Source organism: Salvelinus namaycush, chromosome 16 (genome assembly GCF_016432855.1).
Source record: "Salvelinus namaycush isolate Seneca chromosome 16, SaNama_1.0, whole genome shotgun sequence".
NCBI lineage: Eukaryota > Metazoa > Chordata > Actinopteri > Salmoniformes > Salmonidae > Salvelinus > Salvelinus namaycush.
The window spans coordinates 26,114,995-26,127,893 of record NC_052322.1 but is presented as its reverse complement, the minus strand read 5'-3'; the positions used below and the strand labels follow the sequence as shown (position 1 = coordinate 26,127,893).

At 40.1% G+C, this 12,899-nt stretch overlaps 1 protein-coding gene across 8 annotated transcripts in view; it reads right to left on the bottom strand.

Annotated features, from left to right (window-relative positions):
• Positions 1-5,556, bottom strand: part of LOC120061232 (cold shock domain-containing protein E1-like) — a 45,961-nt gene extending 40,405 nt beyond the window's left edge. For all 8 annotated transcript variants that reach the window (XM_039010879.1, XM_039010882.1, XM_039010881.1 and 5 more), the window contains exon 1: positions 5,475-5,556. The gene's annotated coding sequence lies outside the window, so the exon portion shown is untranslated. The remainder of the gene's footprint in view (positions 1-5,474) is intronic.
• Positions 5,557-12,899: the final 7,343 nt, after the last annotated feature.

Genomic DNA, 12,899 nt, shown 5'->3' with positions numbered 1-12,899 from the left:
ATTACTCATCTCATATGTATATACTGTACTCTATTCTACTGTATCTTAGTCTATGCCTCTCCAATATTGCTTGTCCAAATACTTATATTCTTAATTCCATTCCTTTACTTTGGATTTGTGTGCATTGTGAAATTATTAGATATTACTGCACAGTTGGAGCTAGAAACACAAGCATTTCGATACACCCATAATAACGTCGGCTAAACACGTGTATGTGACCAATTTTATTTATAGTATTTTCTATTAAATCCCCCATCTTTCTAAGTTTCTAATAGAGATTTTCATTTTTGTCACTCATGGAATTTCTGGCATTAGGTGCGCTATTTAGAACTGGTTTCAGCAAATTGTATTTTGGCAAATTACGTTTTATTAGCTGCTTCATTACAGGAGTTGCATGATCAATAATAGGCTATAGCCTTTTGGCTATAAGACGATATGCAACAATAGCAAGCCTGTTTCCATTAAGCTCTTAATGACAAATGTCCGGTCCTTGTATGCATGCATAGCATAAGAGAGTAAGAAGCAAAGCGAGAGGTTTTGCTCGCTCCAAAATCTTGCCAAAATAGGTCCAATGCATTTCTAAGGGATTATTTTGGGCCTAAGCTTGTCGCCTGCCTTCCCGCCTTGGGACGACTCCCACTGTTAGGGTGGAAACAAGCATCTCGTCATTATATACAGTACCAGTCAAAAGTTTGAACACCTACTCATTCAATGGTTTTTCTTTATTTTTTACATTGTAGAATAATAGTGAAGACATCAAAACTAATAAATAGCACATACGGAATCATGTAGTATCCAAAACAAAAAGTGTTAAACAAATCAAAATATATTTTAGATTCTTCAAAGTAGCCACCCTTTGCCTTGACAGCTTTGCATACTCTTCGCATTCTCTCAACCAGCTGCATGAGGAATGCTTTTCCAACAGTCTTGAAGGAGTTCCCACATATGCTGAGCACTTGTTGGCTGCTTTTCCATCACTCTACAGTCCAACTCATCCCAAACCATCTCAATTGGTTTGAGGTCTTGTTCTCAAACTGGCCTACCCGGTTATATAAAGGTGGGGGGAAAAAGTTTTAAAAAGTCGGGTGATTGTGGAGGCCAGGTCATCTGATGCAGCACTCCGTCACTCTCCCGGAGGCGTGTTTTGGATCATTGTCCTGTTGAAAAACAAATGATTGTCCCACTAAGTGCAACCCAGATCAGATGGTGCATCGCTGTAGAATGCTGTGGTAGCCATGCTGGTTAAGTATGCCTTGAATTCTAAATAAATCACTGACAGTGTCACCAGCAAAGCAACCCACACCATCACACCTCCTCCTACATGCTTCACGGTGGGAACCACACATACGGAGATCATCCGTTCACCTACTCTGCATCTCACAAAGACATGGCGGTTGGAACCAACATCTCACATTTGGACTCATCAGACCAAAGGACAGATTTCCTGTCCATTGCTCGTGTTTCTTGGCCCAAGCAAGTCTCTTCTTCTTATTGGTGTCCTTTAGTAGTGGTTGCTATGCAGCAATTCGACCATGAAGGCCTGATTCACATTCTGTTGGTCATGTCATTTTACTGTTGGGAAAATGTTTTACCATTTGTTTACCGGTTAATGAGGGTCAGTTAGTCTGCAGCACAATTGACTGAAATTTGCATCCCTTCTAGTTAATCTTACCCTTACCTACATGTACATCAGGGTTTCCGTTATGAAAATGTAGCGCTGGACATTTAACTGGCAGAATTTTTATTTACCGGACATTTGAGTAAATTCACCAGACCCATATGCCTATGCAATGGGTGCGTAACCTGATTAGGGAGTCCGCCCACGTTGCTCAGAATGACAGAAATCAAATTTAGCTTATGGTAATTCATCTTAACAGGAGACAAGTTGAAGATGCAATGATGTGTCCTTACCACGCACTTTGAAGATGTGGACAGTTATTCTAACATTTACTTTTCCTCAGCCAACAAAACAAGTAATGAACAGTAAAATCACTAGCTATGCATAGGCGGTGCGTGAGTTCCTAGTTTGGAGAAGCTAATTTTCACCATCAATAGCACATTATGATAAAGCATTCCATGCATCATCATATTTGCAGACTTATGTAAGAGCCTACTATTCGTAATGTGATGAGTAGAATGGATAGTCATAATTTAGGCTAATAATATAACTCAGTCACTGTTTGCAAAAAATACTTCAATACATGGCTGAGCGTGTAGAGTAGAGGCCTAGGCTATATCAGATATATTTGATTTTTTTTTACACAGGAAAAATGTGGCCTTTAACACATTTCATGCAATTCTACTATACTTTATATGACTGCATACATTAGCAGAATATTTTTTTTGATAAAATTACAGGGTAGCCTACTCTGCTGACACTGATAAACAGATCAATAAAAAAAAAATGTCCATATAATAGGTCCTACAAGAAGGGGAGACAAATAGAATATGACGTCCATCTAAACTGGAGGAAGAAATTGTCCATAAACAAACTTAAGTGGCACTGACCAAACAATGATAGAGTGAATATGAGCGGTGATCAGGCACATGGCCAACGCTCTCCGCTGGTGATAATAAGCGAGGCCTACTGTTGTTTCCTCAATTAAGTTAAGAATTTTGATAACTAAAAGACAGATTAGAGTATTTTCACTGTCTTCTCTTTACAGCAATAGCTATTTGCTTTCCAAACTGTTTTTCCGCAATTGAATTTCGAAATATTGCGATATGCCTGGCTTGGCCTCTTTTCACTGACAGTCGCAACTCAACAAACCTCTATTTGGTATTTGCTGCACGCTCCCTTTCCTTCCGACTGTAGGCAATTTAAAACTTTAAAGCTAACGATCCGCTGTGGCCAAATCATGCTTTAGTGGCCTATTATTAATTCATTTCTATATTGACAGGAGTAGGCCAACTAATTTAAATTTACTTCAGGAAAGCTTAGCTTCTCCTAGCCTTATGGACACGCCGTCTATGTCAACCTACTACCCCTCATAGTAGAACATTTTACCTATTCTATTAGTCAGCTTGTCAAGAAATAGCCCAAACAGACACTGGGACAGTTATGGGACGATAGATCCCAAATTCATACAACCAGTAGGCTACTGGACAATGCAAGCAAATAGCACATAAGAGATATAGGCTACTGGTTTCAAAAGCATATGGAAGTCTTTATAAAATAATTGCCTCCACTTGTAAAAGTATTGCTTCCGTCCCTGTCCTCACCCCAACCTGGGCTTGAACCAGGGACCCTCTGCACACATCGACAACAGTCACCCTCGAAGCATCGTTACCTATTGCACCACAAAAGTTGCGACCCTTGCAGGACAAGGGAAACAACTACTTCAAGGTCTCAGAGTGAGTGATGTCACCAATTGAAATTCCACTAACGCATAGTCGGATTTTGCCTAAACTACTTTGACGCAAGGTAAAACGTTCAGGTTTCAAACAATTAAGTAGCTATACGTTTTCAAAAGGCATACTGCCTCCAGCTCATTGCAAAGTGGTGTGTGACGAGCTGATGAAGCCTGCCTTCCGTTGCCTATGCATTTGAATGGTGAATGGAAAGTGCGCTTCAATTACCGGTTAAAATAAGAGCCCTTTTTAATCTTGGCCATTTGAACTATTTTTTTTACATACACTGTCTGACAGATTTTCTGCTCAAAGACTATGTCTGCTGTGCACGTGTGATAAATAAGATGCATAACAAATATACACATGCACCAATTGAATTACACTAAATTATGCACATTTAGAGACCGATAAGGCCAAATATATTTACATCAATTGGTATTTCGTCAATGAATATGCTTAAAATAATTATTTCGCAATGGGATTTCCCCTCCATTCTAATTGTCCAGTGCCATTTTTATTTAAACATTTTAAACGGGCTTTTTATACACCAAAAGCAGGGTGTTTCCTTCTAACAGAAACCCTGAGGTCCACATTACCACAATGACATCGTACCCCTGCACCGTTTGTGTAACTATTTCCTTTATTTTTTAACTCTGCATTGTGGAGAAAGTAAGCATTTCACGAAAAGTCTACACTGTGGTATTATGTGCATGTGACGAATAGAATGTGATTTGAAGAGCATCAACATGGTGAAAACAAAATAGGAACTTGGGAGCGTCTGCTTTTCAGCTGCTTATGACGCAGCGATAAAAACATTTGCCGACCCGTGCCCACCCACTAAAATTACTGGCTTTGATTGGCTCTTTAGCACAGATTTCCAAAACAAGTGGTCGAACACATTGTCGAGTTCAGAAGCCCTTAACTAGTTTACTTACTAACGTTACCTAGCAATTGTTTTATGTTTAACCAAATAATAAATTTCAGTGATGCATGCTGAAGTATGCAACATGCACACGTATATACGGCCTAGTCTCTCGCGGCCTTCAAGCTGGTGGTAGCTAGCCAGCCAGCTAGGTATTGTATCGGCCTTCCGCTAGCTGACTAGAACTGCGACGTTCATTAATAACCGCAAAATAGTTAGCTAGGTCGTTCATTTTAGTACCGAAGTAAAGTAGATAACCAACTGCCCCTGATGGTTAAAACATTGTTTTACAAGTTAATGGCACAAACCCCCATTAGTTACCAGCTATGCACAGCCATGGCATGTGATTTGCTGTCAAGCGACCATGCTTTGCAATGCAGTAACGTGGCGTACTAGCCAACGAACGCATCATTCGGTTGCATAAGTAACATAGTGGTTTAATAACAAGCACTTTAGCCAGCTACAAATTAGCAAACTACCTACGTTAGCTAAACAAACAGGGGTATTTGCAAATCGTCAAATGCATCAATGTCTAGCTAACATTAGTCAACAACATTAGCTTTACTTCACTACCTATTAATGATCACTTAGCTAATCATACATTGTGTCTTCTTAATTCCGGGAACTTGTCAAAGCGAACATGTCAATTGTGCCAATTTCAACAACCATGGCTAAAACATGTTAACAGTGCTGGCAGGCGCCGTAACTGAGTGTTTCACCTGACAACAAAGGAACTGCGACAGATGAGGCTAAATCCGCTAGTTTGTGGCTAACCAACACTTGGTAAACTCGTGCCAGTCCAGATAATAGTTAACGTTAACTAACAAATGCAGTCTTCGGGTCAGCTAGTTTGCCACTTCAGCAAATTAGTTTAACGCCAAACATAGTTGGTATACCGGTAGGCATTAAATAATTAAAATGTTTAGACAGTACGTTGGCTTCTTATTAATACGCCGAAACATTTGTTAAAATAAGATAGCTAACTCCCCAGCTAGATAGTGTTAGTATGATTTATGACGAGCAAAAACACCGGCGCCCGGAGAACACTGCCCCCGCCCGGGCCTAAGATTTGAAGGGTAAGAACATTGGTTACAGATTATTTTTTACAGATATAACTTTAATACGAGGAACATAATCTCCCACACTTATATTAAGGGGTTCTCAACCGTAATTTTCAATTAGTTAATTAAACAAAACTCACCCCAACAGCTTTCAGCACTGTCACCAGCGCCGCTAGAAGCAGCACGGCACATTACGTAGTGATCTAAGTGGAGTCCTACCGCGAGATTTCATATGACAGCGGTACAGGAGAAAACGTTGGAAATCATGTTTTTGGGGGTTTGTTCAAGAGCCAAACACCAGAGCCCAAGTTGAATGGATCAAATCAAACTTTTTTTTGTCACATGCGCCGAATACAACAGACTTTACCGTGAAATGCTTACTTACGAACCCGTGAAATGCTTACTTACGAACCCTTTCCCAACAATGCAGTTAAAAAGTAAGACCATTTGCAAATAAAAATAAACAATAGTAACACAAATAACAATACCGATGTTATATACTAGGACTACCGGTACTGAGTCAATGTACAAGGGGTACGAGGTAGTTGAGGTAATATGCACACATGTAGGTAAGGGTAAAAGTGACTCGGCAATCAGGATAGATAATCAACAGAGTAGCAGCAGCGTGTGTGTGTGGCGTCAATATGCATATGTGTGTGTTGGAGTATTGTGAAGGATGGTTTTGTTTTCTTTTTAACAAAAATATATGCCTTATAGAAATAGGACATGTTAATCACAAAACATAGCGTTGCTGCAGGAAAGCTGTTGTTAATCTAGGGTGTCGACTGCTAACCAGAAGGTTGAGACAAGATGGAAAAATGCTGAATAACAAGAAAACAGGAACTAAGCAGTGTAGCCACCGACAACTCAGCTCAAACTTCACAACAAACACTTCTGGATATCTGGATCCTGTGTGCTGTGAGGCTGGGACCAGCCTGGGCACCATCGATAGGCTAGCAAGTTTAAAACACGCTAAGCCTCTACTGTGACAGGCCAACTCTAAAGTTGGAACTACATCTGTCACAGTATAAAAGAAGATGTCTGTACTATTTCAGTCAGTTCTCTGCTTTACCCTGCGTGGTGATACAGTGAACCCCTTATATACGAAAATTGCATTTACCATTTATCACTTGTGTTAAATAAATATAATTAAAGTATATTCGGTGACTCTGAATCACATTTTATCCTGATACCAGATTCGATTGACACAACCTTTTACAGTATCAGTGTAAGTATCTGTGAGTGTATGGGTAGACTAGAGTCCAGTGAGTGTGCATAGAGTCCATGCAAAAAAGGGTAAATGGGGCCAATATGTAACATCAGGGTCAAAATGGTTTGATATACATTTAAATGTGATTTTCTTGCAGCTCAACATGTGTAGTTAAAGGAATAAGAGTCTAGATAGGCACAATGAGACCATAACTCCTAGCAACAACAAAACATTTACATGTCATTCAAAATGTCGCATGAAACATGGACCATGCATGTTTCTTTGTCATGCCCAGTAGCCCGGTCTGTTTGTGCTTTAGTCAACTTATCTATCATGTATAGCCATGCTAAACATTCCACAATAATGTAAAAGACAAGCAACAGCATTTCTATATTTTGTAATAGTTTATCTTGTCATTTAGTACAAGAATATAATACAATGGGTTCTGTCAACAAAATCATTGATAATTATTAATAATAACAATAACCAATAATTAAATCTTTATGATCAGTAAACTCTTCAAGCAGTGTGTGTGTGTGTGTGTGTGTGTGTGTGTGTGTGTGTGTGTGTGTGTGTGTGTGTGTGTGTGTGTGTGTGTGTGTGTGTGTGTGTGTGTGTGTGTGAAAACTAGACATCACATTCATCACACTCTGAGAACATGCCCTAGTAGTCCGTCTGGCCCAGCAGCCTTGCCAGCATTAACCTGTTTAAAAGTCTTACTCACATCGGCCACAGAGAGTGAGATAGTCTGGGACAGTGGGGGCTGTCATGCCTGGCTCAGTGTTGTTTGCCTTGAGGCAAGCATAGAAGGCATACAGCTCATCTGGGAGGGTTGCATCACTGGGCAGCTCACGGCTGGGTTTCCCTTTTTAATTCATAATAGTCTGCAAATCCTGCCACATTCGATGAGCATTGTAGCCGGTGTAGCAGGACCTTAATCCTATATCGACCATTTCCATGTTTTAATGGCTCGTCGGAGGTCGTAGCAGGCTTTCTTGTAAGTGTCCATGTCCCGTTCCTTGAAAGCGGTAGCTCTAGCCTTTAGCCCGGTGCTCAATGTTCCGTACTGTGCACATCACTCATACTTTGAGTTTTTGCTTCTAAACAGGAAGCAGGAGGATGGAGTCATGGTCTGATTTGCCAAAGGGAGGGCGATGGAGGGCCTTGTATGCTTTTCTGTGGGTAGAATAAAAGTGGTCCAGAGTGTTAGCGCTTCTCGTGGCGCAGGAGAGATGTTGGTAAAAGTGGGTTAAAACGCATTTCAGTCTCCCCGCATTGTCTCCGTCTACTAGAAAAGCTGCCTCTGTGTGTGCGTATTCTTGTTTGTTTATTGCCCTGTACAAAAGGGGACCATCGCATTCTCCCAGAAGTTTGGTTGGTGTGTAAAACCAGTGAATTCAGATAAGCAAAAATATGTGATGTGTCTGCACTCAAAAAGATGTTGCATAAAGCTTACTTTATTTATTTTTGTATTATTTTCACTGCATCAGGGATAGCATACAGAGACATTTTGTGTGTATGGCCATGTTCAACTCATTGAGTGCCTGCTTAATGCCATTCTTGTTTTGTGGTGGCAAACCCCTCCCCTTTGGTTTTGTCTGAGTCCTCTGTCCGTTCACAACGAAGCATGAAGAAACCCCTCGAGTTTTATGTCCACACACATAAAAAATACTACAATTTACTATAGAATACTATATTATTTACTTTTGAATTTTATAGAATTCTGTTGTAAACTGTAGTATACTGTAGAATGCTATACTCCACACTGTAGTATCCCTCGAACGTGTAATGCTTACTATAGACTTTTGCATTATACTGTAGAATACTGTACTACACATTGTACTATCCCTTGATCATTACGTTACAATTTTGTAGTATACTGTAGTATCCCTCAATCATGTAGTGCCCTCATACACAACTCTGGACCTCGAAGCCAGTTCCACTGCAATTAGTCATCAGGTAGAACAGAAAACCAGCAGGCTCCGGAGCTTGTAGGTTAACAGTTGAGTGCCCCTGATGTAGTGCTTACTTTAGAATTGTGTAGTGTATGGTAGAATACTATACTACACACTATAGTATCCCCCTCGACCGTGAAGTGCTTACTATAGAATGTTGTAGCATACTGTAGAATACTATACTACACACTGTAGTATTCCTTGATCATGATCAGACTCACATTAAGCATCTCCAATCCAAAATTAAATCTGGAATCGGCTTCTTATTTCGCAACAAAGCCTCCTTCACTCATGCTGCCAAACATACCCTCGTAAAACTGACTATCCTACCGATCCTTGACTTCTGCAATGTCATTTACAAAATAGCCTCCAACACTACTCAGCAAATTGGATGTAGTCTATCACAGTGCCATCCGTTTTGTCACCAAAGCCCCATATACTACCCACCACTGCGACCTGAATGCTCTCATTGGCTGGCCCTCGCTACATATTCGGCACCAAACCCACTGGCTCCAGGTCATCTATAAGTCTTTTCTAGGTAAAGCCCTGCCTTATCTCAGCTCACTGGTCACCATAGCAACACCCACCCGTAGCACAAGCTCCAGCAGGTATATTTCCCTGGTCATCCCCAAGCCAACACCTCATTGGCCGCCATTCCTTCCAGTTCTTTGCTGCCAATGACTGGAACGAATTGCAAAGATCACTGAAGCTGGAGACTTATATCTCCCTCTCTAACTTTAAGCATCAGCTGTCAAAGCAGCTTGCCAATCACTGTACCTGTACACAGCCCATCTGTAAATAGCACACCCAACTACCTCATTCCCTTATTGTTATTTTTTTTTTTAAATGTTACTATTTTGCACCCCAGTATCTCTACTTGCACATCATCATCTGCAAATCTATCACTCCAGTGTTAATGCTAAATTGTAATTATTTAGCCTCTATGGCCTATTTATTGGCTTACCTCCCTAATCTTACTACATTTGCACACACTCTACATAGATTTTTCTATTGTGTTATTGACTGTATGTTTGTTTATCCCATGTGTAACTCTGTGTTGTTGTTTTTGTCGCACTACTTTGCTTTATCTTGGCCTGGTCGCAGTTGTAAATGAGAACCAGGCCTACCTGGTTAAATAAAGGTGAAATATAATACATGTAAAAAATGTAGTGCTTATATTATGTTGTAGTATACTATGTAGAATACTATACACACTGTAGTATACCGCGATCACGTAGTTCTTACTTTATAATTTTTTTATTAATTGGACTACTATCTAGCTTTACTGCTAGCTTTGTCAGTGCTGTTTTGATTTGAACGTGCCGTACTTGGGGAGCTCATGCCGGGGATTTCCTCTGAGGGTCCCCCTCGATTGTGTATTGCTTACTATACAATTTTGTAGGATACTGTAGAGCCGTGGTTCCCAAACTTTTTATAGTCCCGTACCCCTTCAAACATCCAACCTCCAGCTGCCTACCCCCTCTAGCACCAGGGTCAGCGCACTCTCAAATGTTGTTTTTTGCCATCATTGTAAGCCTGCCACACACACACTATACGATACATTTATTAACCATAAGAATGAGTGTGAGTTTTTGTCACAACCCGGTTCGTGGGAAGTGACAAAGAGCTCTTATAGGACCAGGGCACAAATAATAATAAAATAAAATCAATAATTTTGCTCTTTATTTAACCATCTTACATATTAAACCTTATTTGTTCATCGAAAATGGTGAATAACTCACCACAGGTTAATGAGAAGGATGTGCTTGAAAGGATGCGCATACTGTAACTCTGCAATGTTGGGTTGTATTGGAGAGAGTCTCAGTCTTAAATCATTTCCCCACACACAGTCTGTGCCTGTATTTAGTTTTTATGCTAGTGAGGGCCGAGAATCCACTCTCACATAGGTAACTAGTTGCAAAGGGCATCAGTGTCTTAACAGCGCGATTTGCCAAGGCAGGATACTCTGAGTGTAGCCCAATCCAAAAATCTGGCAGTAGCTTCTGATTAAATTAAATTTTCACAGAACCACTTGTTGAAATTTCGATGAGGCTCTCTTGTTCAGATATCGATAAGTGGACTGGAGGCAGGGCATGAAAGGGATAACGAATCCAGTTGTTTGTCTCATTCGTTTTGGGAAAGTACCTGCGTAATTGCGCACCCAACTCACTCAGGTGCTTCGTTATATCACATTTGACATTGTCCTTAAGCTTGAGTTCATTTGCACACAAAAAATCATACAATGATGGAAAGACCTGTGTGTTGTCCTTGTTAATGAAGACAGAGAAGAGCTCCAACTTCTTAATCATAGCCTCAATTTTGTCCCACACATTGAATATAGTTGCTTAGAGTCCCTGTAATCCTAGATTCAGATCATTCAGGCGACAAAAAACATCACCTAGATAGGCCAGTCATGTGAGAAACTTGTCATCATGCAAGCGGTCAGACAAGTGAAAATGATGGTCAGTAAAGAAAACTGCTCGTCTCTCAATTGATAACCAGCGCACTTCTGTATGTTGTAAAAGCTTTACATGGTCGCTGCCCATATCATTGCATAGTGCAGAAAATACACGAGAGTTCAGGGGCCTTGCTTTAACAAAGTTAACCATTTCACTGTAGTGTCCAAAACGTCTTTCAAGCTGTCAGGCATTCCCTTGGCAGCAAGAGCCTCTCAGTGGATTCTGCAGTGTACCCTAGTGGCGTCGGGAGCAACTGCTTGCACGCGCGTTACCACTCCACTATGTCTCCCTGTCATGGTTTTTGCACCATCAGTACAGACACCAACATGAGCAGCAGCTACGTTTGGCTACATACTGACCGTTAGTGGAATTCCTGTGAGAGAGTAACGCTTAATGTGATTCGATGTTAATTATTTGAGTAAGCTACCTGTATTTTACATTGTGTTGTTATTTCACTGAACACTAGATGGTTTAATTTTATTTTTGGCAGTGAAATGTGGCTACTCAGGCGAGAGAAAAAACTCACCCAAATGTATAGCCCCATTGGAAAATGTAAATGGCTGTTTGAAAATGTGAATTACATTTTTTAAATATATATATATTTTTATTTATTTGTCATACCCCCGGCGACATTGCACGCACCCCAGTTTGGGAATACCTGCTAGAGAATACTATACTCCACGCTGTAGTATCCCTTGATTTGTGTTTTACTATTAAAAAATTCTATCAAAATGTGGATACAATGCATTTAGAAATGTATCCAGAATAACAAAAAAAGTTACAGTTCCATTGTTCTTCAAACATGTTACACATTTAGAGTGAACCCACATGAAAAAAATACAATTGTAAACCATGGTCCAAATACTGTAGTATTACTATATTTATGTACTATAAGAGTCACTAGTGTTTTTGCAGACTTTACTTTAGTATTCACTGTAGTGTTTTTGCAGACATGACTGTAGTATACTGTAGTATTTACTGTAGTGTTTACATGTACATGGCTGTAATATACTGTAGTATTTACTGTAGTGTTTTTGATGACATGACTGTAGCATATTGCAAAAACATCTGCCGATTAGGGTTAGCTAAAATGGCACAACTATCAGATTACGCCAGTTACTGTTTAATGAGGGGAACACCTCAACCAGAACATAAGACACACAGGTTCGTGACATGCCACCTATTGAGTTGGGTCAACAGTTCTGAGCAATGCAACGGACCCGACAACACCTTGACAAAAATATACTATTTTTAATAAAAATTGTAACATCTAAACATTAGAAAGGTTCTAGGCCCTTTAAAAGGAAACAGAGGCAGATACAGTATAAAGAACAAGCAATGTTTATTAAAGCTTAGAGGATTAAGTTTGCTTGTTTGACAGATAAACACACATTATCAAGAGTACACCAAAATGAATTCTTAGAGCTGTTACTTCCACTAGATAGCTTTCTGAAATACAACAGTGCTTTCACAGGGATTCAGCTGACCAAGTTCACAAGATGACCAAAAACAGTGAAACAATACTGTACTTCTGATGGTAGAAAATAACAGTCAAGCACTGCATTTACATAAACAATTGCCATTTTAGAAATACAAATGACTTTACTTAGACAGTCACCTTAATGGAGGGCTCTGCCAATAAACTGCCTGGACCTGCAAAGAAGTATTTGAGTTACAGGGTGTATTTGAGTTACAGGGTGTATTGAGTGGTAGTGTCCTGTCTTTTCAGGCTGTTGGCCTGAGGTAGGAATAGATAGGTTTAAATAGTGGAGTAGGGTGGTGTTTTTATTTATTCATTTTTTTGGTACTTTTTGCTCCTTTTTCTCCCCAATTTGTAGTTACAGTCTTGTCCCATCGCTGCAACTCCCGTACAGAGAGGCGAAGGTCGAGAGCCATGTTTCCTCCGAAACACGACCCTGTCAAGCCGCTCTGCTTCTTGAC